Raw genomic sequence first — 26,659 nt, 5'->3', positions numbered from 1 at the left:
TGCTTTCTATTGAAGAGTCTATAAGTCTATCAGGAGGATCTTGCAATGGACAAGACAGTTATTTGTCACTTACCTTCCTGGGTAAGAATTTCCTGGAATAATACAATTACGTTGCTGAGGATAATGTTTGCATAGAGGCGCCTGTGTCTTAGAACTCTGTGGTTTATTGGAGATGTGCAAAATGTAGCATAGAAAAGTAAAATAAATTACGTAGGCAGCAGGACCAGAGCCCAGATATTTTCACATATAGTGTGTCATCTTGGCATCTTGCTGAAGAAATCCAGTGATTCGCCTATATTTTTAATAAAAAAAAATTAATATGAAAAACACTGTGAAAACAAGCAGCCACTTTAAACAGCACTGATTACACAGAATGCTTTGCACAGTTCTCAGGTGAAAATTTGTCATCATTGAAAGGGTAGAATTTGTAAGACATATATCTTGTAATTGTTTAATTATCTTACAGAATTATCTGTGACTATCAGCTTTCTGAAAGCAAGTATATCTTGTTTATCGTAGATCCAGCATGGTCTTGCACATAATATATGCTCAATAAATACAATAATAATAAAAATAATAATAATAATAATACAATAAAAGCTTCCACCAGATTGCACTGGGTGTCTGTAGTTCATACCAAGTCATTTGCTTATTTGCAGCCAGACAATTGAGCCCACTGTCTCATGATTCTGCTTGCTTAATAAGAGTTTCAATCAACTGTATTTATTATATTTATTATATTGCACAGGGTGAATTATTCAGATAATTTTTTTAGGTACACTTTTACTTAAGAACAAAAATTTTTTTTTAAAGAATTATTAAGTACTGTTATTTGTCTCACATATTTGCCATTTATCATTCAAATAGCATTCAAATCATTCAAATCAAATATTAAGAGATGCAAATTTGGACCTCCTTTTTGCTCGTCTTTGGGGAATGATAATTTAGGCTGGGTAAATTTATCCTATAAGGTATCAGTACTGCTTATCCAAGAAGAGCGCAGGATTATTGGTCTTCTAGGAAAGACTGTTGGCTGTATAAATTTTGGGATCCTTAGCTCTGGAACTGTTTACTCAAGGATTGGTGTAAGTACACCAGAACAAAACCAAGACAAAAAAAAAGCATGCTGCTTCTGATTCAGTAATATTGTAATTCCCATTTATCTATATCGACCTAGGGAAATTATTTCTCAATCCATGCCTGTGTTAAAATATTGTTTTATGAAAAGTGTATGACTTGCATAGAAATATAAACAGGTACAAAAATTTATTTAACTTGTCAATTAATGGAAACTAGTAAGAAATTATAACTGGTTCAAAGAAGAATTCAATCAAGAATACTGAAATGAATTTACAAATAGATGCATAACTAGTTTTATGCCTTGGTGGAGAGGATAATTAATTGTCTTCCTACCTTACAAAAGCTATTTGCATGTCTATGAACAAGAGTCCTTTGCATTGCTGACAGTTAACTAAAACTTGCGAGCTGTGAAAAGCTCAAAGGCTCTGTATGGGAAGTGCAGAGTTCTCATAGAATACAATAACCTTGAAAGGTGTGTTTGGACTATGCCTCGTTTTCCACTAAAGATGCCCAGTATAATATTTTTGGTGTATTTCAAAGTCATTTATCTTTTGTTCCTACACTCTCTCCTGTCTCCACTTGGTGATCATAAAAATCTCAATGAGAGATCCTTGGTTGCAAAAGAGGCTATACCCTGTTAGGTTTGGCTTGACTGTTGACAAAGGTGCAGCAAGGATGTTAATTTTCCAAACAGACCTTGAATTTGCTTGCAATACTGGAGGCACGCAATATTGAACAATCATTAAGGTCACACATTTACTTTCTGTCTGGATAGGACTTTTAATAGCCTTGGCTGTTTGCTATCCCTATACCAAGACACCAAGTCCAAGAGACTTTCTCTGGTGGATTTCACTTGTAGTTCTTAACCTGACAAGAAGAAACCCTCCTTACCACCTGTAGGACTTGGAGGTTTCAAGAATTAGACTAATTTTCTTGGAAAGGCTTTGTGAGAACTGGTTCCACATGTACAACCACCATGTGTTTCTTAAACAAGAAACCTTGTTATACTACAAATATGACACTTCAGTAAGGTTTAGGTTATACAATTGATTTGCTGAATTAAATCCTGGTAAGAAAGAGGACAGGTTTTTACTGACCTTTGCAAATAAATATATTGCTGTGAAAAGAAAGGAGACAGCAAGAGAGAGTCTGAATTCTGAAGGGTCAGTGAGAACCAGATGTCATGGTAAAAAGCTTTATTTTAGCTTTCAAAAACATAAATTATGATATTGTTGTGGGTTAGATGGTTTAAGAAGACAGAGAGGTGACTTCCTTCTGTATCCAGAAGACTGAACATTGAAATAAAATCAATAATAAGCAAGTAACTCTAATAAAATTTTTCTCATCTCTTCATTTATTCCTATTAAATTATTTTTTTGGTCTGCTGGATCTTGGGTTAGCAGTTTCAGGAAGCTACATGCTTCTCTACTAAAAAAGTATTCTGAAAATTCTGATTGTCCACTGATAAGATCTGAGAGTTGTGTGAACAATGTCTATTTAGAACCTTTACCCAAATGTTTCCTTTTTTAAGTGTCAGAAGTTTCAAGTATCCTGTTTACACCTGTTCTCCAAGTCTCTGAGGCTGTTCCTTTTTGTTAAAGATACAGATTCTGGCTTGTAGTTTATAGCACTGTCTTCAGACAAGCATCAGAGTGAAACGGTATCTGTCTGTAGATGCTAGAGGTTTAAAATGGCTCCTGTTAGTTCATGACTAGTAATTTTCAAATGACAAGGAAATTGATTTTTGTGGCATGCAAATAGTAAAGCCATTCCAAACAAACAAACAAACATCATCCTATTTTCTTTATCTGAAATAGTCAAGGGTATAACAAAGTCATTATTCTGTAAACTAAGGAAGGAGGCCCATCGAATTGAAAAAAACTTTGCAACTGTTTAACACATTTCATAGCTTTCCAGGCTTGGGTGTTATAAACCAAGGCAATGGAATTCACTTTCTACTGTCCTTTATTATGCTTGTTCAATATTCTCGATCTGACACTTCCCTTTACGACGAATCTCAGGGCTTCCGGAGGTCAAAGCTAATTACATAATAATGCTGAGACATTATTCACAGTAATATCAGATGCACTCATCTTTCTATATTTAAATGAATCAATAAATATGTATTTTAAAATTTTCTCAGTTTTAATCTCTAGGATAGGAATTATTGATCATTATAACCCACATGGACGAAAGCTCTTTAGGACCCTCAATCAGTTCCAAGATGGGGAAGGAGTGTCATGCCAGAGCAACTAACAACACACACACACACACACACACACACACACACCCACATCCACCCAAGAGCCACTGCTTTAGGGCAAAATGAAATTTTCCTTGAAAAACAAAAGCACATATACAATTACATTGTTCCTGGCGTGGTCTCTAGCACTTACATGAATTATAACTTTTAACCGATGTAACCGACTTCTATTTCACAGAAATCTGGAATGTGGATAATTGAGAACTTCCTGTCCTACGCCAGCGTTTGGATAGACTAGCAAAGCACCTCACTCCACATAATTCTACTTCTTATAGTAAACACATCCCTTTTTCACTTTTCAAAAAAATGTGGCAAGACTTAACGTGTCCATTAACAGGACCAAAAGGTAAAGTTTTTATATGGTAAATATAAGTGAGTACAAATATAGAAAGGAATAATTACGAGAATAATGTGTAACTACTCACTGGAGAATTGGAGATCAGAAGACAGTGAATGGAATGAGATAGACTGACAGATGGGATACACTGTTCTGGATCCTGATCATTGCTGTAAGGGAAGGAACCTGGGAGACTGAAAGAGGAACGCTAGGAAGGAGGTGTTAGCAATATTAACAGTAAGGAGAGATATTTCTGAAATGTGATACTTGAACTGAGATCTCAAAAATGAGCATGAGCGATACAAAAGCTGTAAGGAAAAGGACCATCCCAGGCAGAGGAAACCACAGAGTTGTTTTTCAGAGGAAGGGCTTGGAAGACCTTGGAGGGTCAGATACTGGTGATAGATGAGTTCAGAGAGAGACCCAGAAGCTAGATCTTGGGTGTTTTGAGTGCCAGAGTTGAGTTCAGGTGTTACTCTAAATGCAAGGAGAGTTTGCTGATAGTTTACAACCAGAGGATAGTGGTTGATCCGATTTACTTTTTAAAAGATTGTTTGGCACCATGAAGATAATGAATTAGAGAGGCAATGTCAGTGGAAACAAGGAAAGCAGCTGTGAGACTTACAGTGGTATAATGACTAGATGAAGACGTGGATCCAGGGTAGTGATAGGAGACATACAAATGTCTCCACTTTGTCTACATCTGATTTGGAACAATATCCCTAACTTCGCAATCCCTTAGGAGTGATCCTGTTAACAAAACAGCATTTTCTAAAGCTTGTTAATCTATATCTTTTCCTTTTAAACAGTTTGATTTGATTATTCATGTTTATTCAATGGGTCATATAAAGTATGTGTTTTTCAACAAAATTAAAAGCAGACATTATTAGCTGTGTTCCTAAATAAACATGAACAAGTTATCTGATGCTGCTGTCCCAAGTACCAGATGTGACCATTATCTGCAAGTTGATAAGTTTCAACATTTGGAAGTTTAATGCTCAGCTTTGGCAGGTCTGTTATTTTCCTAATTCTCATAGCAGATTTCCACAGATGGATTAAAATCGACTTTGGCTGAGGAGTATAAAAACAGACTCACGTCTCTGTTTAGTCCTGTAGAGACAGAAGCCTTAATATCCACTTTAGTCCCACCTCTTCACGACTGACAGTAGAGTTGCAAGCAAAAGCAGATAGTTCTCATCTCATTCAAAAAGTGTCTGCCCCGAATACACTTCTTCTTTGTAAAACTGTAGGCACTGTTGACCTTAACATCCACGGCCATTGTTATTAAGCAAAGGTGGGCTTATATTAGGGAGTATCAGGGGAGCTATGGTATACCTTATGCAAGTCCAAGGAGACAAAGGGGAGGCTAGCTTTTATTAGGTTCTTGGAGGAAGTTGTTTTGAACAAAAGCTCATTGGAGGAGAAGCAGAGTCCGTGTGTGGCAATTTTACATCAGTGGCCAGTGATGGGCAGTTCTGTCTTTCTGTGGACCGAGGAAATCTTTCTTCCTGCTGGCCTTGTAAGCCGAGACAGGGGTAGGTGGGTGAAAACTCTCCCTTCATGGCTTCCCAGCTCCACTTTAAATCAGGTTTCCCTCATCCATTTTCACAATACTAAAACACTCACGGAGCCCTGGAAGATGGAAGTTTCTGATGGATAGTTGGTCAAAATATAACAAATTAAAATCATGAATTTCACCATTTTTTTGCATGTGATACAGATTCTGAATACCACCCATTTTGAATAGCCCAGAAAGGTGAGAAGATTGTTTCAGATTCATGAATTGTCAGCTGCGTATTACGGTTCTTAAAGTATCTTATTTTGGAAATAGAAGAACTAAATCTCTAAATGGCAACTGAGTGTCCCATTGTTTCCATCACAGTAGAAGTCCATGACTTTAATGTTGTGTTTAAGACTTGTGATATGTGTAATTTAAATCTGAAAGCCATGTTTAGTGGAGCATAATCTGACTTCTGTGTGAATAAGAGCAGTAATAAGATCTGGATACACGGCTTCTGTTTACAGAGAACTGCTGGCACTTACATACTTGTGAGTTGCAGTTTTGATTATTTCCAGTGTATCCTTCCCATTTCTGTAGGGATGAGCTTGCTTTGTCACTGTATTCTCCCATTACCTTCAGTACAGTCTCTTCAATGGCATCATTTGGTTCTTATTTTGTACTAAAAATGAATGCCATTAGGTCTCATGGGTTTATGTGCAAATTATTTTTGTTTTTGTTTTTGTTTTTTTTCCAATTCTTTCAGCAATGCAGATAAATGCTTGAATGACATTTCAGAAGAAAATGCATAATATTGTAGATGAATATTCATGTAATTTGCATTATCTGACAGAAAAAGAAATATAATTATGCAGCAGGAAATTCTTGAAAGAAATGGTGGTTTATTATAGTTTGTGAGTACAAGTGCATTCATTTTCCCATGAGATTTTTTTGAAAATGAAATACTAATCTTTTTCATTTTAATGTTATATTAAAATACTTATTTTAAAGTAAGAAGTTATAACATTTACAAAATATAATTTCTGTAAGAGATATGATCTTTTAAACGTGAAATATTTGAGTATGTCCTACGTAAATAGAACATCAAGTTCATTTAAAGTCAATTAATTAAATAATAGCCATGCTTATTTTATTATTTAGATAAAATCTCCATTAAAATTCCAGAAATATTTTTATTTAAAAATAATAATGTTATGAGAATTCAGGAATGTACTGTACTTTTAGACGTGGCTGCTCAAACCAACATTCTAGCTGGAAGGATAATACATACTGGGTCATAAATTCTCTATTTCCTGAGAACTTTCAGTAATTAATGTATTACCCTGTAGTTCTATCAGTCATATTACTCAGAAATCAGTTTTCTGAGAAAAAAAACCTTGTAACGTTATCATTTGAACAGAGTAAACAGAGTTGAGTTTATAGCACTATTAATTGGACTTCTTATAAATTACACAGTGGAGTTGAACAGTTTCGTTTTATAGATTGGCTTCAACAGCAAGAGCCACAACAATTGAGTTCCTTGCTTCATAAAGCTAAATTATGGCTTTTTGTCAATACTTCAGCGTTCCGCACTAGGAAGAAAATGTGGTATGCCACCGCTGCTTTTGTATCTGGTGATCTTTAAATGCCATTGAGAATCGGAAATCATCTCTTTTAAAATGGATGCAGTCACAAAGTTTCAATAAGAGAAATTCACGTACACTACTGAAATATATTTCAGTTGTACCATTTAGCTGTGAGGTTCTAAACAGCTTCCCTATGTCTGCTGGTCTTCCTCTCCCCCCAGTAGGGACATTCCAACTTCTGTCATCTGGCACAGACACACTCAGCCCCCTCTACACCTCGCAGCTTAGTGGAGGAAATGCAGATGGTGATAGCAGTGCGCTGTAGGACTGAGCCTTTTCCCCCCTGTGTTTTTCTAGTGCAACTTGAACTACTATATTCAGTTCTGATAACTGGGGTTCTATCTTGTTTCTAAGAGTAAGGAATAGGCTGTGCAGTCATGGTGGTGCTAAGATTTCTGCTGTGGTTTTCTGCCTTAATCCCAGCATTGGTATTTCTTTCTCTCACTTTTAAATCCTACTGCTGACAAAGTGGCAAATGAGGACCAGAACTGACTGACTTCAGATGTTTGAACGTCTTTTCTTTGTGTGATTCATCTAACCTCTGATAAAAGCCAAATTGGAAGCAAACATCTCTATTTGGTGATCAGTTGTTGCAAGGGAAAGCAGGAGAGATCAGACTAAAGTGAAGTCAGGTTTTGTTAAAAATGTCCCTAAACCTTCCAAACTATAGGAAAGTACCTGTAGACATAAAAGATCTAGAATCTTATGCTAACAGTTCTCTTGTAGTTGTTCTGTTCATTGTGTGTCCTTAAGACTATGAAAACATACACTGCTAACGTAACCCTTTCAAATATAGGTAGACAAAATTAAAATTAATTATAAGATTTTTCGCTAGTTACAATTAAATATATATACCAAAAAGAAATGAACATATTTCATATGAATTCAATCAGTGCTAATGGATATATGGTGAAAGTATGTCTCTTTCCTACTTTTGAATCTCAGTATACTGGCTCTCAGTTTTTTATAAGAGGCAACCACAGTTTCACTTTAAATAACCTATCATTTCTTTCTGGTAGTGGTTTTACAGTTTCCACTACATGTAAAAACACAACTTATTAAACCATTCTTCTAATGTTGACATTCAAATTCTTTGCAGTCCATGCTGAAGTGAAATACATCTTTGTGTATATATCTTTGTCCACATGTAATGTAATGCATATCAAATGGACATTACTGTAAAATAAATGTTTACTAGTGGCATTCTTAGATGAAAAGTTATATGCATTGAAAATCTCGATATTGCTTCCAATGACCTTACAGGTTAAAGTGATGCCTTGGTGTTTACATTTTTGTATTTGTTATGAGTGAGCTTACAAATCTTATAGTTTGTTTTGCCAAAAACCAGCTTTTCATGACTTTTGACTCTTTTCCCTATCTTTGAGCAACTTTCGTGTTTAAAAAAGTGAAGGGTGATTTGTGAAACAGAAGATAATGTTTCGAAAAATGGATAAACACATAGATTAATATATAAGATAAGAATTTTGAAAAGACGTGTTTTAAGGACTGTGCCTAGGGAGGAAAATAGATTTGGTGTTTTATCCTCTCACTCTTGACACAGTCTGCAGTCTAATTCCAAAGCGATCGTCTGATTATCAAATCTGGTGACCTCTTCTCAATTTTGTGACAGTGTGGGAGTAGCTAAATAGCATAAATTGAAAAGCATGGCCCAGGTATGAATTATGGTCTGGCTACTTCAATATCTCATAACCTTGAACAAGTCACTTAAACTCTCTAATTGTCTGTATTATTATCTGTAAAATGAAGATAATGATGGTGTTCACCTTTCAGGGTTTATGTGATAATTCAACTAAATAATGTGTGTCAGGGAAGCGCTCAGTCTAGTGCTTGACGTGAAGTAAGCCATGTTGCTATCAGTATGGTATTGACATCTTGTCAATGTACCATATGCTGCTCTTGGCCACACCCTAAGGTCTAAACGCATTTTTGCTTTTCATCTATAGTTATGTGTGTACCTGGCTCTCCTCCTGCTCCTCTGATAACTCTTGCAGCTTCTTCCCTGATCCTCTTTCATCTGTCTAATGAATGTCTCTCTTTTTGGAGGCTTTCATAGTAGATGTGAGATGAATGCACCCTAGTCACGGTTCTGATCATGTTATCCCTCTGATTAAAATCTCCAGTAGTTCTTCATTACCAGTAACCTGACATTTGAAATCCTTCTATGAGCTACTACAAAATTAAAATCCAGGGATATATTGTGCAAAAAAAGCACCAAATTTAGAACTGAAAAACCTTGGTTTGAATTATGGCAATTAAACTATGTATGCACTTGTTACAGGCTAGTTTCTCTGTCTAGAAAGCAATTTTCTGAGGAAGCTGTAACAGATCAAGGCGCATCAGCAAGAACTCTGCAGACATGCTATGGGGGCATCTAAATCTCTAGGAGATTTACTTTCCTAGTCTCATTTTGATGGTAACTTGAAGAAATCCATATACACGTACTTACCTAAATTACTCCTTGTAACTGTGTGCTCATGTTGACACCTGTTTTGGTGACGTGTAAGACTGATGTAATCGATCTGAAAATGGAACAAAAAGATGAAAAGACATGAAATAGGGGATATGATATTTTTAAAAGTATGTGATGATTGATGAGTTCAGGATGCCTGTTATCAACAAATCCAGGCAGTTCTGCTATTTTTCACTCCCTCCATCTGTGTGGTGATTCAACACCTGCGTTGCCTCAGTGGCACCTTCCTTGTTTCTGTTTCTGCTCTTGTCCCTTTATGGTGTATTCTTTTTTAAAAATTGAAGTATAGTTGATTTATAGTGTTGTATTAGTTTCTAGCGTACAGCATAGTGATTCAGATATATATATATATATATATATATATATATATATATATATATTCTTTTTCAATACAGGTTACTGCAAGCCATTGAATATAGTTCCCTGTGCTATATAGTAGGACCTTGTTGAACTATATAGTAGTTCCCTTGCTATATAGTAGGTCTATTCTGTGCATAGTAGTTTGTACCTGTCAGTCCCAAACTCCCAGTTTATCCCTCCCTCCTCCTTTCCCCTCTGGTGACCATAAGTTTGTTTTCTATGTCTATGAGTCTCTGTTTTGTCAATAAGGTTGTGTCATTTTTTTAAGATTCCACATATGAGTGATACCACATGACATTTGTCTTTCTCTGACCAACTTACTTCACTTAATGTGATAATCTCTAGGTCCATCATGTTGCTGCAAATGACATTATTTCATTCTTTTTTATGGCTGAGTAGTGTTTCAGTGTGTGTGTGTGTGTGTGTGTGTGTGTCTATTTTCTTTATTCACTCATCTGTTGATGGATATTTGTGTTGTTTCCATGTCTTGGCTATTGTACATAGTGATGCTATGAACATTGGGGTGCGTGTGTCTTTTTGAATTAGAGTTTTCTCTGGATATATGCCCAGGAGTGGGATTGCTGGATCATATGGTGAGTCTGTTTTTAGCTTTTTAAGGAACCTCCATACTGTTCTCCATAGTGGCTGCACCAATTTATATTCCCACCAACAATTGTAGGAGGGTTCCTTTTTCTCCAGTATTTATTATTTGATAATTTTTGATAATGGCCATCTGACTGGTGTGAGGTGATACTTCAGTGTAGTTTTAATTTGCATTTCTTGAATAATTAGTGATGCTGAGCATCTTTTCATGTCCCTGTTGGCCATCTGTATGTCTTCAGTGTATTTTTGACTTAGCATCCAGAAAATTTGTTAACAGAGAAGGGAAATTAAGTCATTCATTTGCTTCAGTGTCTCCAAAATTTTCCCATCTCAATCAAAATAGAAATTAAAACCAGCTGATTGATGTATGAGTATTAAATGAACTGGTAATCTTTGCCTTCTTGCTTTCCCTAGGACCATACCAAGCACACTACTTCAGGGCCTTTGCATGTTCCGTTCCTTCCCCGGGAATACTCTTGGACCAGATACTCATATAGTTCATTTTCTTACCTCTTCCTGTGAAGTCTTTTCACTGAAGTATTTTTGTCTTTTTTGTAAAGTCTTCCTGATCAGTTCACTTAAATATGGTACCATTACAAACCTCTGCCCCACCCTTCCCTGACTGACTGCTTATTACTTGTTTTGTGTCTGTCTTCCCCATTGTAATACTGGATCCTCCATTTGAATGAAATCTCCATGAATGGTAGGGATCCTTTCCTAGTGTTTCACCGCTATAGTATGTCAAAAACTTAGTATATTATGTACCACATGATAGGCTCTTAATATATACTGATGAATGAATATATGTACAGTAGCTAAAGAAGTATTTATCATCTAGCAAGTAGTCACTATGTTTTCTTATTTTTAGGATAAGTTTTAAAAAAGTTTTTAAACAGCTTTTGTCTGTGAGTTTTTATTTTAACAAGTATCCATTGGGGAATCCGATGGAGCATTTTAAACTGTGCTTCCAAAAGTTTTATCTGGAAAAGATTGAGCTTTAGAAGGGAGTGCATGTATTTAGGGAGATCAAATTGTTATTAAAAAGTATGAGGAAATATTAAAATCTACAGCTTCAAGGTGGTGGCAAAAATAAAGGGAAGATATCAGTGGTGTTATGTTTCAGAGGCAGAATCTTGTATTTTATCTTATCTTGTATTTTTGGAGTAAGGAAAGGAACCAACTGACAACTTAACCAAAATGATTGTGGTGGTAATGATGTTATTAAAAGAAATAGAGAATGAAAATGGAAAACATGTTTAATACCTTGAATAATTTGATATTTCATATAATAAATGTAATAGACATCAGGGGGACTGCTGGCTAATATCAAAGAGGTAAGTAATGAGGAGGTAGTGGAGAAGGAACCCTTGTACATTGCTGGTGAGAATGTAAAAGGGTGCAGCAGTTACAAAAAACTGTATGGATGGTTCTCAAAAATTAAAAATAGAACTCCAGCCAACCTAGGAATCTCACTTCTGGGTATATATCCAAAAGAATTCAGATCTTGATCTCTAAGAGATATCTACATGCGTATGTTCATTGCAGCACTATTCACAATAGCCAAGATAGAGAAAAAAACCCATGTGCCTACTGACAAATGAATAAAGAAATACGCACAACGGAATATGATTCAGCCTTAGGAAAGAAGAATGTCCTACCACTTGTGACAGCATCGAGGACATTATGCTCAGTAAAATAAGTCAGTTACAGAAGGACGATACCACATGATTTCCCTTACATGAAGCATGTAAAAGGGTCAAACTCATAGAAGCAGAGAATACAGTAGTGGTTACCAAGGGCTGGCTGGTAGGGAGAATGAGGAGTTGTCATTCAGTGGGTGCAAAGTTCTGGTTATGCAAGAAGAACACGTTCTAGAGATTGGCTGCACAACATTGTTAATGTGGTAGTGGCATTTCAGAATTTATTAAGAAGGCTGATTTCACGTTAACTGTTCTTACCGCAAAAGAAAGAAACAAAAACAAAATCCAAAAGACACAGGGGAGTCTGGGAGGTGTTGGATATGTCTGTTACCTTGCTTGTGGCAATGGTATCAAAGGTATCTGTGTAATGTTCAAACCAATCAAATTATATGATGTGTTCTTTCTATATCAGTTATACCTCAATAGAGCTGTTTTAAAAAATGAGAGGGTAAAAGCATATTTCAGACAACATTTGCAAGAAGCACTGCAGTGTCAAGAAGAAAAACGAGAGTGAAACAAGGTTAACAGAGACATTTTTAGCAGGAGAAAGCATGGGTTGGTTTTTGAGTTGTGAGGTATAATGGAGAGGATGTGATGGAACTGGAAGGCATCCTTTTCCTGTGTTAAAACCACAAAAATTCCCATTCATAATATACTTTGGTATCAATAGGCTTATTGACTTTCTATTACAGCTGTAAAAATTGCTGCTAACTCAGTGGCTTAAAACAACACAATTTATTATCTTACAGTTCTGGAGTCAGATAATGTAAAACGGGTTAGTTAGAAGGCCGCATTCCTGCTTAAGGCTCTAAGGGAGAGCGTGTTTCTTTACCTTTTCTTTTTATAATGATATGCAAATATTTTCCACACTCGGTAATTTGAGAATAATTATTAGGGTTAACAAAGTAATTCAAAAGTGGATTTTTTAAAAAAAATCAAACTTTACTGTACATTTAAAAATAATTAAATTATTTTATAAATGCAATTTAAATTCAACTGTTCTATGTAGTATGTCATAGAGTGATTCTTGTTGAAAGGAGGACTCTAAATTAATTTTACTTGTATGATTTATTTCTTCACATGTACCTGTAATCCTTCAATAGGTCTTATTTTTAGTATTCTGTGTTTTAATAGTAAATGTGTACACACAAACACAGAGTATTTTAAATAACTTGAAATTTAGGAGAACTCATTATTTTTATAATATGATATAATAACTTTTTTTCCTAATAATGTTAAAAGACAAAAGCACACTGTCCAAACAGTAGAGAACACAATGTGACTTGGGGTAACACTACTTCAGAGTGTGTCTATTACTCCACACCCATACTTGAAAGATACCGAAGTGTTTTCTAAGCTCATCTGAAAATGTATTCTATGTAATCAACAAAGTCTTTGATTTTAAGAGTCTAACATTTTCAAGCTGTAAAAAAGAGTAAACAAATACATAGATCAAATGTAAAGACAAGAGAACCCAATGGCAGGAAATTGAACATTTAGAGAGTATTTTCTTAGGTTCCAGGCAATAAAGTGGATATTTTATATTCATTGTCTCTTTTGATTCTGACACTAATCCTGAAATACCTTTTTTTAGACTTCCCTCCCCAAAACAGGTGTTAGAGAAAGTTAAGTAACCTGCTTACAACATAATGCTCTAAATGTTAATCCAAAATTCAATGTTATATGGCCCTCAGCACAATTTTTTTCTTTTTTGATTAATAAATTAATATTATGTGGATAATTGTAAACTAATGCAAACTATAAAGAAAACAGAATGATTTGATTATGGAACAAGGCTTGGTATAAATATTTAAATTACAATAATTCTATAAGCCTACCATCCAGAGACAACCAGATTTAACTTTTGCTGTATTCCCATCTAGTATTTTTTTCTGGGTATATTTTATATAATTGAGATAACGTATCTACGAAGTTTTTTCTGTTTAAATTTATAATACAAACACTTCTGTTATTACATTCTTACAGTCTTTATATTTAATAAATGCATTCAGTTTAATTAGATTGTATGCTGTCTTATAAGGTTATAAGAAGGTAGAATGATAGAAGCTACACTGTATGGAATAAAATTACACATAAATTGTATTATATATTAATGTTGCCATAGCAACACTTCTATTTTATTATTTTAATTTTATGAAGGAGATGGTATTAAGATGACTGAGAATACTTTACTTCTTCCCATGGAAATAATCCTGAAAATTATCCTTTGGATTTAGATAAATATATCAAACTAAAGGTTACGTATAAACGTTTACAGTCTTCAGATTATATTATAACATTGAAGAACTGTGTGCTTCTTCATTTTTGAAAGTTCACGTTATACATATCAGTATATAATTGCAGAACCTTTTTGCAGTACTGACGTTGCATGTGCCAATGCATTTAAATTTTTGCTGATTAAAAATAAAATTCTGGGCTCTTCGTATTTATTGGCTTTTCATAAAAGTCAGATTTATTGGCTTCCTGTTGAAATGAATACTGTTAGAGAGGAAGATTTTATTGCAATAATTTTGTTTGAGCCATTTACCTTTCAGAAAGGCACAAATCAACATTGTTTGGGTCTAATGGTTATTGATTTGGAAATAATTCTAGCAAGTATGGTTCTTTAAGGTCAAGCAAAGGTTTTGCCAACTTAGCTGTTACACCACAGTATGCATTGCCTGAGCCTCTTTTCACAGGATCTACTTTATTTGGTTTACAGTTCATATTTCCAGTGCAAGGGGTGAAATGTTAGTCTTTTTCATAATGCGGACAATTGCCTTGTTAAGTATGTTGATGCTCAGACTCGTGACAGAAGAGATTGTCATTATTTGCAAGTTAAAGATCCAAACTTCTTAAAAAAAAAAAAAAGAGTAATTTTGGCACTGACTTTCTTAGCTCAAGTACACGGTCAGATTTCTCCATTGTTTAAATAAACTGGTCACTGGAGCCTGATGGAAGATGGGAAGGCATTGTTCATTTATTTTTAGGAGCTATGCTATGCTAATTTTGAGATAATATCTGTGTATTTGCTAGCCATCTGTTAAGTTTTTAAGTCATTGATATTGCCTTGATGTTGTTAAATCATTGCAGTCCACAAGCATTGCTCTCTTTTCAACTCATTAAGACATTTTTCTAAGTTTTTAGTTATTTTCCAAATGTAGAAATTGTTCTACAGTGCATCTAATTCATAGGTTTCATATTCTTTTTCTGACCTTCAGGCTATCACCTTGCTGCTCCTCATTTTAAACTTTTTTCTTTCCCTTTCCATTCTAAGATACCTTTCTCAGGATTTTCCTCCACGTCTTGCTAGTTATTTGAACTGTCAGTTCTGTTTGTGTTTGCCTTCCATCTGATTTTTATTTTATTATTGCTATTCTAGTTCCCTTGAAGTCCTCCCTTATCTCATCCATCTTCCCTGTAATCTCATCTGTTTTCTCTCTCTGGCTTCTTCACCTCCCAGGTGTGCTCTTTTAAACAGGCCGTGTCATCTTGCATACTTCTCTGCATATTATTGGCAATACTGAATACTGAAATTTCCTTCTGATGCTAGAAAGAAACATCCTTTCTAAAGGTGACTTTCTAAAGCTAGCATCCTTGAAACTTTTGGATTTACTTTTCCTTGATCTGAGCCCCTCTATTGTCTTCACGTGCCCTAATCTTTAAGTTCTAAAAAGACTGATGCTTACAGATATTTCTCTTGTACCTGCTGTTGCCTTTCCTCATATATAAAATAGGGGGTAGTCTGATAGACAGAATTTCTAGACCAAACTTTCTATGAGCCATTTCGTAGTGGTGCAGAGTTGGAATGTTTTAAGCCATTGCATGGCTCCTTGACAATCTAAATTAAAAACATGTACGACCCTCTAAAGTCCCTATAATCATATATTTTTAATTGAGGTATAATTAGCATATAGCATTGTATTAACCTTAGGTGTACAGCATAATGAGTCACCATCTGTGTACGTTGCAAAATAATCACCACAGTAAGTCCAGTTAGCACCCATCACCATATATAGTTACAGAAATTTGTCTCTTTTTTTTCTTGTGTTGAGGACTTTTAAGATGTACTCTCTTAGCAACTTTCAAATATGCAATACAGTATTCTTAACTATAGTCACCATGCTGTGTGTGACATCCTCATGACTTAACCCATTGTGATACTGGAAGTGTATACCTTTCGACATCCTTCTCTCATTTTGCCCCCACCATCCAGCCTCTGGAAACTACCAGTCTATTTTCTGAATCTGTGATCTTGGTAGTTTTGTTTGTTTTGTTTTTTAGATTCTACATATAAGTGAGATCATATGATATTTGTCTTTTTTGACTTCAAGGTTCATCCGTGTTGTTGCAAATGGCAAAATTTTATTCTTTTTATGGCTGAATAGTATTCCATTGCATACATATGCCATATATTTCCATATATAAATCTTATTTATCCATTCATCCACCAATGGATACTTAGAATAATGAAGAAAGGGCAGTGTCTTCAAGAAATGGTGTTGGGAAAATTGAATCGCCACATACAAAAGAAAGCCACACTCTACACAATGATTAGCTCAAAACGGAGTAAAGGCTTAGATGTAACACCTATAATAATGTATTTCTAACAGTTTTAATCTCCTGCTCTTCCTAACTGTATTGTTTTTTGCAAAAGACCCTGCCTCCCATTTAAAAATGCTCCTTTGCCAAAATCAGGTTATTTTCTGAGACTCGATGTCTCTGAATGCATATGGAAGATGAGGAAGGAGCAGTGCTTGGGATTTTGAGTGACTAGACAGTAGTAACCATTAATATATTTTATTCTGGCCTCAATACTTTGGCTATGTAACAACACGTTTCGAAATAGAGTGATGAAATATCTACAGCAGAAATTAGGATAAAGGTTAAGACCCAAGAATTCTATACATTTGCAAGTTATCCTTTATGGAAAGAGGCAGGAGACATATATTTTTAAATCTGTCATAAGTTGGAACAAATCCAAAAAAGATCTCACGTACACCTAGTTAAAGAAAGAAATCCTGTGTATGGAACTCTCACCAACTAAGAAGTTAAATGTAACTTAATGTTCAGGATGCAAAGTCTGTAAAAGAACAGGTCGTGAACAGCATTGAAACTCGGTTAACACAAGCTTCACATTGTTCAAAATTGGGTGAAAGTGTTATAAAAATGATAAAATTCCTTTGAAAGAGAAATAAAAGCTGCCATAATAATAATAATAAAAAGTGAAGCCCTTGTGTCCAGCACAAATGCCAGGAGGTGTGTGTGCGTATGCTTTGTTTCTGGGATGGAAGAGTAGAGGGTAATGTGTGAAGTCAAAATTTGACAAATTCATTAGTAAAGAGGAAAAATCAAAAGAGAACATTTCATTCTTTTGTAATGATTTAATCTTTAAAATGGTTTAAGTTACGCCGTATTGGATGCATAAATATGAAGTATAAGTAAAACTTCAGTTAAAAGGATTGGCAATATCTTTTCTTGTCAAATTGCCAACTATGTAAAGGGACAATAATTTTTCGCATGGTGAGAGTAATTGATCTATCTGCTGCCAGTTCATAGTATTTATGGAGAGACACTTTTACACTATTATATGAATATATTTCAGTTTTTATAATGTTGGGTCAATACCCTTTCTCTGACTTTAGGCTAAATAAATAGAGAACTCAAATCAATATAGTGGATTTGACCACCTTAGGCTCTGATCCATTCCTAAGATACAGAAATGTGGACTAATTTGTTATTGCTGTTGTCATCGATGAATTAAAACATAGAGCTGTGAAAAGGAAATGCTCAGCCTTCAGAAATGAAGAGGGAAGCCCCATACAAGGGTAGGAAGCAGAAAAGTTAACCAACCTTTCATGACTAGATTCGGTGCGCCAAGGGCACGCCGGCGACAGGAATACATGCTCCAGACCCTCAGAGCTGGAACTGACATAAAGAACTGCTCATCTGAAAAAACAGTGTGAGGAGTCTGGGCTCTGGAAAAATTCCTCCCCTCCCTTCAACTGGGAAAGGTCGGTGGGAGCTTGCTGCCTGCTTGGGCCACACATGAAAATCGGCCCCGCTTCCAAAAACCAGATTTAAACACTTTAATATTTCAACAGTTGTTTCAATACACAAAGTAGTAAGCTGAAACAGGGTGATGAGACGCTAGCATTTAAAATTCTTCTGTAAAAGTGACTAGTTTTTACAAATGATTTCTATGTCCAAAAAGATTCTTTAATACTGAAAGCTATTTTAATTCAGTCAAAAATTGCAAATGTGAAATACATGCTTAACTAAAAATATTCCACATACTCTTTAGTTTTTAAATGAGGTTCAAGATGATAAATTCATTCTTTGCCCATCCCACTCCTCCAAAACTGGGCTTCAGCTCTTATTTCTGGAAACTAGTCTTAGGATATGTGATATTTATGGGTGGCAGGGGGATGTCACCTACAAATTCTAGAAACCCTGCAGCCGCTCTGGTTTTCACGGTGTCTCTAGTTACCTGTCCCATCGGGGAGTGTATACAGTGAGTTTCCAGCATATGTTCTGAATGTGTCATTTCTCATGTTAACTCCTCTACAGCAGGTGTCATTTTTCAGTGACAGTTAGCTTTTGTGGTTTCTGACAGTTTAAATACTTTAATAATGTAGGATCTAATTTTCTGGTATCTTTTCTGAGCTTTGTAAAGAATCTGAGCAATATAATCTTTCCAGTTCTAGATTATTTAATATGTTCATAATATATCTGCCTCTATTCTGCAAATCACTTGTCAACCAGGAGAGCAACAGTGCACATTCATTGGTATCATATTGGTCACAGTTAAGGGCTGCAGGCATAGTTCTAAATGTTCCACATATGGTCTTATTTAATTCTCAAATTCACATTTTCAAATTCTCAAGTACCTCTACGATTTTCACTGCACAGATTAGAAGACCGAGATGTAAAAATGTTGAGTAATTCACCCCAGGCCACACAGCTGTTATGTGGCAGGGCTGAGACTTAAATCCAATTATCTGATGAGATGTCAAGGCTACCTTGGGAAATGTGGACAGGAAAGGGGCACTTTCTAGAAATCAGTGCTAGATGGATAATTCGTTGAGTAGCCAGGAAGAGAGAAAGGGTAAAATGGTTTTAAAAATAGCGAATAAGGAAATAATGTAGAAGACAATCCATGAAAGAAACACAAATGAGTAATAAAAGTGGAAACTGGGACTTTGACCTGGTGGACATTGTGTTAAGCACTACATACTCATGACCACTTTTGACTTTCACAAACTGTACCTAGTAAATATTTCTTGGGAGGAAACTGAAGCTCAGAGACGTTAATTTGTCTGAGGACACTGAACAAGTGCGTAGTACTGCCTGGATTAAACTTACGTACCGTATTAGCTACGGTAGGTCTACAAAAAGTTCTCAGACAATTATAAAAGCTTTTTAAAGAGCATAACAACTGTTGTTTGCAAGAGTAACATACATTGTAATTAACACTTACTTTTGAAAAGACTTCACTACTTTGGACTCAAAGAGTTGGTGCTTTTAATTGTAGTGATTTTTCTCTTAAAATGAGTTTAATTCTGTGTGTGTTTGAAGATTCAATTTAATTATAATTGTGTGGAATTTTGGATTAATCTGAGACTTTATGCACATAAATGACATATAAATGTTAGCTAAAATTTTAGAAACAACTTTTAAATATTATTCAATGTTTTGTCCTTTAAAGAGCTATTTTCTTCCCTGAATGACTCTGGCATTTGCCTTGTAATGAAATTCCATATTTTATTACATTTAAGCAAATCTGACACATCTATAATGTGGTAACATTATGTTCTTATTTTGGTGATTGGAAAACTGAATTTTTTTTATTGCAATTCTTGCAGTATTAAACACACTGAGGCAGCCATTACTAAAAAAAAGCAGTCGAGCATCTTTATATTAGCACCTTAAGAGATTTTATTCTCTTCAGTGCTTTAAATGGATGAAATTAGAAAGTCAAGGTAACAATGAGGAAACTAAACATTTAGGTTGTTTCTTTCTCCAAATATGAAATTATCTATATTACTTTGAACACAAAAGCCAAAAGAAGAAGACAAATTAGGCATATATTCTGAAAATTTATGTTCAGCAAATTCACACACACACACCACACACACTCAAACTTGTGTTCAGGGTCTTCATATGTTATTAAATCAAATAAGCGAGGAAAAAAATTTGTGAAAACATCGCAGGCAGTTGTGATGGTCACAATGTATGGAGACATCAAATGGTGCAGATCAGGTCATGAGAATCATAAAGGGGATGCAGAAAGTTTTATGTGAGGATCAGTTGAGAATATTAGAACTTTTGAAGATAAAAAATTTTACAGACTACAGAATATGGACAGATATTTCAAGCCTTATGAAACCCTAATCATTATCTTTATGTTGTGTGGAGTCTAAACAGAACATGATGATATTTATTTGCATAATCACAGATGTAAATAATTTCAGGAAATGGATGTGAGGTTTATATCATGGGGAATCAGTTATTTTTCATGACACATCCCTTGTTACCTCACTTTATTATGGTCTTAGAATCTCCTTTAGTCAGACACATATTTAGTGATATATTTCTACAAAAAAAGTTAATAAATAATGTATAGATCCATTTTATGTGTCATGTTTTAAAAAGATTACATCTTCAACATTCATCAGTCATAGATGGACTAAGGAATCTGCCAAAAGCCAACGTTTCCCTAAAATCCTAGTTGCCCTCTATACCCCTTCAAGTAACAATAAGGAAGAAAATCTTGTTCAAGTACCCTGTACTATTTTTCATAAATAGACGACTCATCATTATACCATTGCAGTTGCTTCTAGCCCACAAAATAAGACATTTGTGATTTAAAAATTAGCAATTGTTGGGAATACATGTGAAAAATCTTGTGATTAACAGTTTATTGAATATGGTATGAATAATTTTATTTCTAATTACAATTAGCATTAGGATAAAGGTTTGCTCAGTTGTCAGTGAAATGGCTGGTACTAACATGAGATTTATGTCAGTCTTTCCATACTGAGAATCCTGCAACTTTAACATCTGCTAACGTCATGAAGGCAGGACACTAACCCCTCTGCACTCGAGAGGTTTTACCGAACAAGCTTGTTCTGACCTCTTTTTGGTAACTAAAATAGAAACCTTTAGATGGGGGAAGGACTGAAATCCCCTGGAAGCACATCTTTTTCTAACATCTTCCTTCCAGCTCTGCAGTCTATAAAATCTCAACTATCTTTGCTGGACCTTTGAATGAGATTGCCGTCATTACCTGAGTAAGCGACGGGATTTATGATGTTTCACTTTGAAAGGATAAGATTTTTGCTAAGGATGATTCTTTGATGACATTTTCTGCATTTGGGGGGTGGGGCAAAAGTTGCCATTTTTCTAAACAGAAGTTTGTCAAAACTTGACATGCTATTGAAATTATGTGCACAATTTGTATGTTAATTAGAAATAGTCCAGGGCTGAGATTGTGACCCTATCTACAAAATGTGAAAAAAATTTTGAGATAAAAAATTGGTCAGTTTGGTTAATCCAGGGTTACCAATGAATAACACTGCTTGATTTTCGCCTGCTTTGATCAGGAATCTGAGAACTCTGATCTAACTGCATTTACTACTGTAACTTTCCTTTTTCCCTGGGCAGTCAATCTTGCATCCTTTCAAGCTCTGACAATCTCCAGGCTTTTTTTTCCACACGTCTTCTACACCTGTTCAGGATGTACAATCAGGGACTGTAACACAAAGACCGTTGAGTGAGTGTGACGTGTTGAGACAATTGAAAACATAGTGGTGGCCGAATGATTGACAGAGGAGGTCAACTCAATTGACTGGAGAATTCTTAGCACTTCTGTGTGTATCCATCATTCCTTCGAGACACTAACACACGCTTCTTCTCGAGGAGCTTAGCTGTTAAGACATTACCACCTGCAAAGCCATCTGTGTACTTATTGAAGCTTATTTAAGATTCATATATAGATTCATTATAAAAATCTACTTCGGCCCCCAAATTTGGTTTGCTTGCAAACAGATTATACCAACACAGCTGATATTTGTAAAACCTCTCAAGAGAAACTGCTTATTTCAAACGTCAGAATGCTTTCAAATGATATTTGCATATTGACCTAGAAATATTTTCTTTTCTAAGTAAAGAATTTTTTTTCTTGTAGATGGCATTGGCTTATATAGTGGTATTTTGCGTTAACTTTTTGTTTTTTGTGACCGCTGTTCTCTTTCTTATTTCTTAGGAACCTAAAATGTGTGTGTGTGTGGGTGGCTGTGTGGGTGTATGTGTGTGTGTGTAAATGTACACATACTCCTTAAGATTTGGAACCATACAAAGAAAACACGCAAAAATGTGTGTGTGCACGTGTGCAGCGTTCACCATCTTTGTTCTCTTGGCATTAGATATCAAAATTTGGCACAAGATCTAATTACTTACTCCTCAAACAAACAAAAACCAAAATTTGGTACAAGATGCTTCTGTGTATAGTTTTATTTCAAATATCTACTCATAATACTAAAATATTTTTAAAGATAAGTTTAGATACACTGCTCATAGGATCGGTACTTGTATTATTCATTTTTAAACTCAATTATAAATATTACTAAACAGATTTTTTGTAAGTTTGACCAATAAGTTAAACTTAAAATGCTTATAGGTTTTGTATTTTGTCCCCTTGGAACAAAAATAATCAAATAATCAAAAATAATCAAAATGCTGGATTTAGTTTTCTTAACTCTGTTAATTCAGTAAGAAATTGGTGAGTATGCAGTGACTGAACTTTTACTTTTGAAAATTGGTTTCAGAGTTCTGAGTTTAATTTTAACTTCTCTAAATGTAATGCTGTCAAAACATTCAGTTTTTCTCGTTTTCCATTTTGATCATAAAGGAACTCAAGTAATTAGAATTTTCTAATATTTGACATTTAACTAGAGGATGAATATTGATTTTAAGATTTACTTTCTTTCTTAGGTAAGCTAAACAGCCTCTAGCTTACAAATAGGGTACTTACATGGAAAATACAGAACACTCCTAATTGTCCATGAACATTCTTTAATATCAGATCTCAAATACGTTACAAAGAATGATTTATGTTTAAAAGAAAGTCATGTAATTTAATGTTTCATAGAAAAAATAAACCCTCAGAGGTACTTTAATATAGTTTTTTTTTCTTTTTTATTGAAGTATAGTTGATCTACAATGTTGTGTTAGTTTCTGTTATACAGCATAGTGATTCAGTTATACATCATTTATATAATCTTTTTTATTATAAGTCATTTCAAAATATAGCACATAGTTCCCTGTGTGTGTAATACACATTAGGACCTTATTGTTTATATTATATAGGGTAGTTTGTATCTGCTAATCTCAAACTTATCCTTCCCCTTTGGTAAACATAAATTTGTTTTCTATGTCTGCGAGCCTGTTTCTGTTTTGTAAATAGGTTTATTTGTATCATTTCTTTTAGATTCCGCATCTAAGTGAAATATGATATTTGTCTTTCTCTCTCTGACTTAATATGATCATCTCTGGGTCCATCCATGTTGCTGTAAAAGGCGTTATTTCACTCTTTTTATGGCTGAGTAATGGTCTATTGTGTATATACCACATCTTTTTTAAACATTCATCTGTCAGTGGACATTTAGGTTGTTTTTATGTCTTGGCTATTGTAAACAGTGCTGCTATGAACATTGGAAGAAGGGAGAAACCATAACATTGAGACTTTCAGATATGGTGAAGTCAAGACTAATGAGAACTAATATGGAGAGTCACTGCACTGAAATAGTGGGGAATTGGGTCTACTTAACTGGAATAAACACCCAGTGCAGGACTGACTGCAATTCTGGCTTCTTCCAAAGCTTGTGCACTTAATTCTCTGAATTCAGCGAAGAAACTTCTGTTTTTACACTATGTATTTTATCTGTCTTGGGTCAGAAACAAGCTGAATAATAGCTATCATCTTGTTAACTTGCTTTCTAAAAGGAAATAATTATTTTTGTGAGATATTATAAAGAATGGTCCATCCATAGTTCTCAATATTTCTCCCTCGATCTTCTTTGTATTATCAAATGTCATATTCTTTTTTATAGTCCTAGGAATATAAGGTGCCTTATCTCATATTGAAATAACTTTTGCATTTTTAATGAGGACAAGTTGTCTTTTCTGAGTATTCAATATTTTTATATGGCTTGCTACTCAAATCATTCTGCTTTAACTTTAGAAAATGGCCAATTACTTAGCACTAAACAAAACAAAACAAAACAACCCCCCCCCCAAAAAAAAACTGGCTACCGGAAGGGCCAAATATGCTTTTACAAAAAATGATTGAGATGTATCAAAATTTTCAGCAGGTAACTTCCTGGCAAATACTTCAGTAACAACATGAGTATTGTATTAGTAATGAGCAGCATTAATTGTTAAATATCTATATGTTGCTGAGTAGCAGTTTTTAAATAAATGTTAATAGACATTAGGCATATTGTGTTGATCAAGTATACTTAGGGCTCAAGAAGAATTCTGCCAAAGTCCTTAATATGTATACTTAGAGTTTAAAAAAAAGCACAAAATTTGGAATTCTATACTCGATTTTTTAAAGGAAAATAAAATTCAATGATGTAGTTTTGCTTTACAGCCTTACCTCATAGCAAATTATCTTTTTAAAATTTCAACAAATAGGTATATATAACATTAAAACCACCTTTTAAGTAAGTTTTACTTAATTTGTGATTTCGTTTTCACAGGTTTTTCGCTGTATTTCAAATAATTGTTTCTGTTCCCTTGAATTTAGCGGCTTTTACACAATCCTGAAGTGTCAGTTTCCTAGCAACAGGAAAATGGGGATTATCACGAAACCAATTTTAGTTTCTGAAATAAGTATATCAATAGACCCTCTATTTAATCTCCCACATATAATTTCCTCTGGTTTAGGTACAATGATGAATCTAGAGAAAAAGATAATCCGAAATGGTTTTGCTCTGGAAGAAAACTCTACAGGTGTTTCATATTCAGAAATACAGGTTGTTAACCTGTGGCTAAAGACTTCAGTTCTGGAGTAAGACTATCAAAGTTTGTAAAATCTTAGACAAAACAAATTTATATTCTCTAAGCTTTAGTTTCCTTATTGATAAATGATAGATTATAATGATGTTTGGGTTACGTGGGATAATGACTGTATGGTACTTCACAGTGACTGGAGTATATTTACTGCTGAGTTAACCTTTGCATCATTGCTGCCTATCGCAAATTCATATCAGAGACACCTAACGGGACATGGGTAGTCATGAACGTCTGCGAACATTTGCTCCAAGTCTTTCAAATATTAAGCACGTGTCTACATTTTATTTCCATTTTTGAAACTTAGTGCAAATGACCCCAGCTATTTCTTTGCACACACAATGTGCTATCAGCAGTGATGCTTGGAACAGTCTTCTAGGGGCAGCAGTTACTCTTGGAATAAAGCGAAGTTCCTTCTCTCATGGTGCTTCTGAGCAAAGAGTGGCCAGGGACATGTAAGCAGTATTAACAGCAGGTGGATGTTTGTTAATTAGGTAACAACTGGAAATTGGGCAGCTTAAAAATAGGAAGAAAGCTATTTGTGCATATTCACAGCAGGGCTAAGAGCTATATCTTAGCTTTATATAATCGTATAAATATTTCCCTACTACAGATGTGGAGGAAATATAAGCAAATGTGTGTGTGTGTATATACACATAGAAGAAAGCATACATCTTTGATGAGGTTCATAGTTCTTGAGACCACCTGATAAGTTTGCGTGAGTTGATCATCATTTAATCAAGACTGTATTTTGTTTGCTATAAAAGTCAATTTAAAAGACATTAGAAGGGGACCAAAATTGGGTTTAACTTTAGGAACATACTGAACATGACTGAGACACAGTAGAATAAAATATGTAAAATAAACATAGAAACACATGAAAGGGAACGATGTTTGAAGGTCTTTTGATATGATTCATATTTGGATTTTCACTTCTCTTATGCTCATATTCATTTGTTAAGTAATCTTTTAATTTAAAAAGTAACAATTATATTTATACCAAAAATATTTATTAGTACGCTTGCTTAATATTCATTTGTGGGTTTTTTTTTTGTTTCATTTTGCCTTATTTTCTATTCATGATTCAATAGAATTGAAGTGATCAAATATTAACCATTAACTTATATAGTTTACAAGTTGAAGACTTATGGGTCTTCGATATGGAGGGTCCTATACTGAGTCTTGGCAAGAAAGTTTCCCTTTATCACAAAACTAAGATGAATTTGGAGTTAAAAAATGTAGATACAGATTTAATCCACCCTTGAAACAAATTGAATGCTTTTTGAACTAAGCACTTAAAATAAGAGCTTAGTCTGTTTATAGTCTATAGTTGGCAAGGAAGAGAAAGAGACATTGTCTTTAGTTCCAGGCAGAGTGATCTTACCATCTAATTGTTCTTCCTAGAGGGGTATGACTGGCAGCTAATACCGCAGCAGTGGTTCCTCTTCAATCTTGATCTGAATGCTTCTCAGTGACATCTTCAGTTGTTGGTTCTGTGGGTGTGGAAGACCCTTCCAGTTGTCAAACATTATCCATTCTCCCTTCTGCCTTAGGAACACGGTGCTCTCTATAAGACTACATTTTGCTGCCTCACTGCAAATTGG

The 26,659-nt window shown here is 34.7% G+C and overlaps 1 protein-coding gene across 5 annotated transcripts in view; it reads left to right on the top strand.

Moving 5' to 3' along the window:
* BRINP3 (BMP/retinoic acid inducible neural specific 3) overlaps nucleotides 1-26,659 on the top strand; it is a 338,833-nt gene that overhangs the window by 36,263 nt on the left and 275,911 nt on the right. The gene's annotated exons all lie outside the window — the stretch shown is intronic.

The sequence above is a fragment of the Camelus ferus genome, chromosome 23, assembly GCF_009834535.1.
Source record: "Camelus ferus isolate YT-003-E chromosome 23, BCGSAC_Cfer_1.0, whole genome shotgun sequence".
NCBI lineage: Eukaryota > Metazoa > Chordata > Mammalia > Artiodactyla > Camelidae > Camelus > Camelus ferus.
Note: the sequence above shows the minus strand (reverse complement) of the source record. Positions and strands in the feature narration are given on the sequence as shown.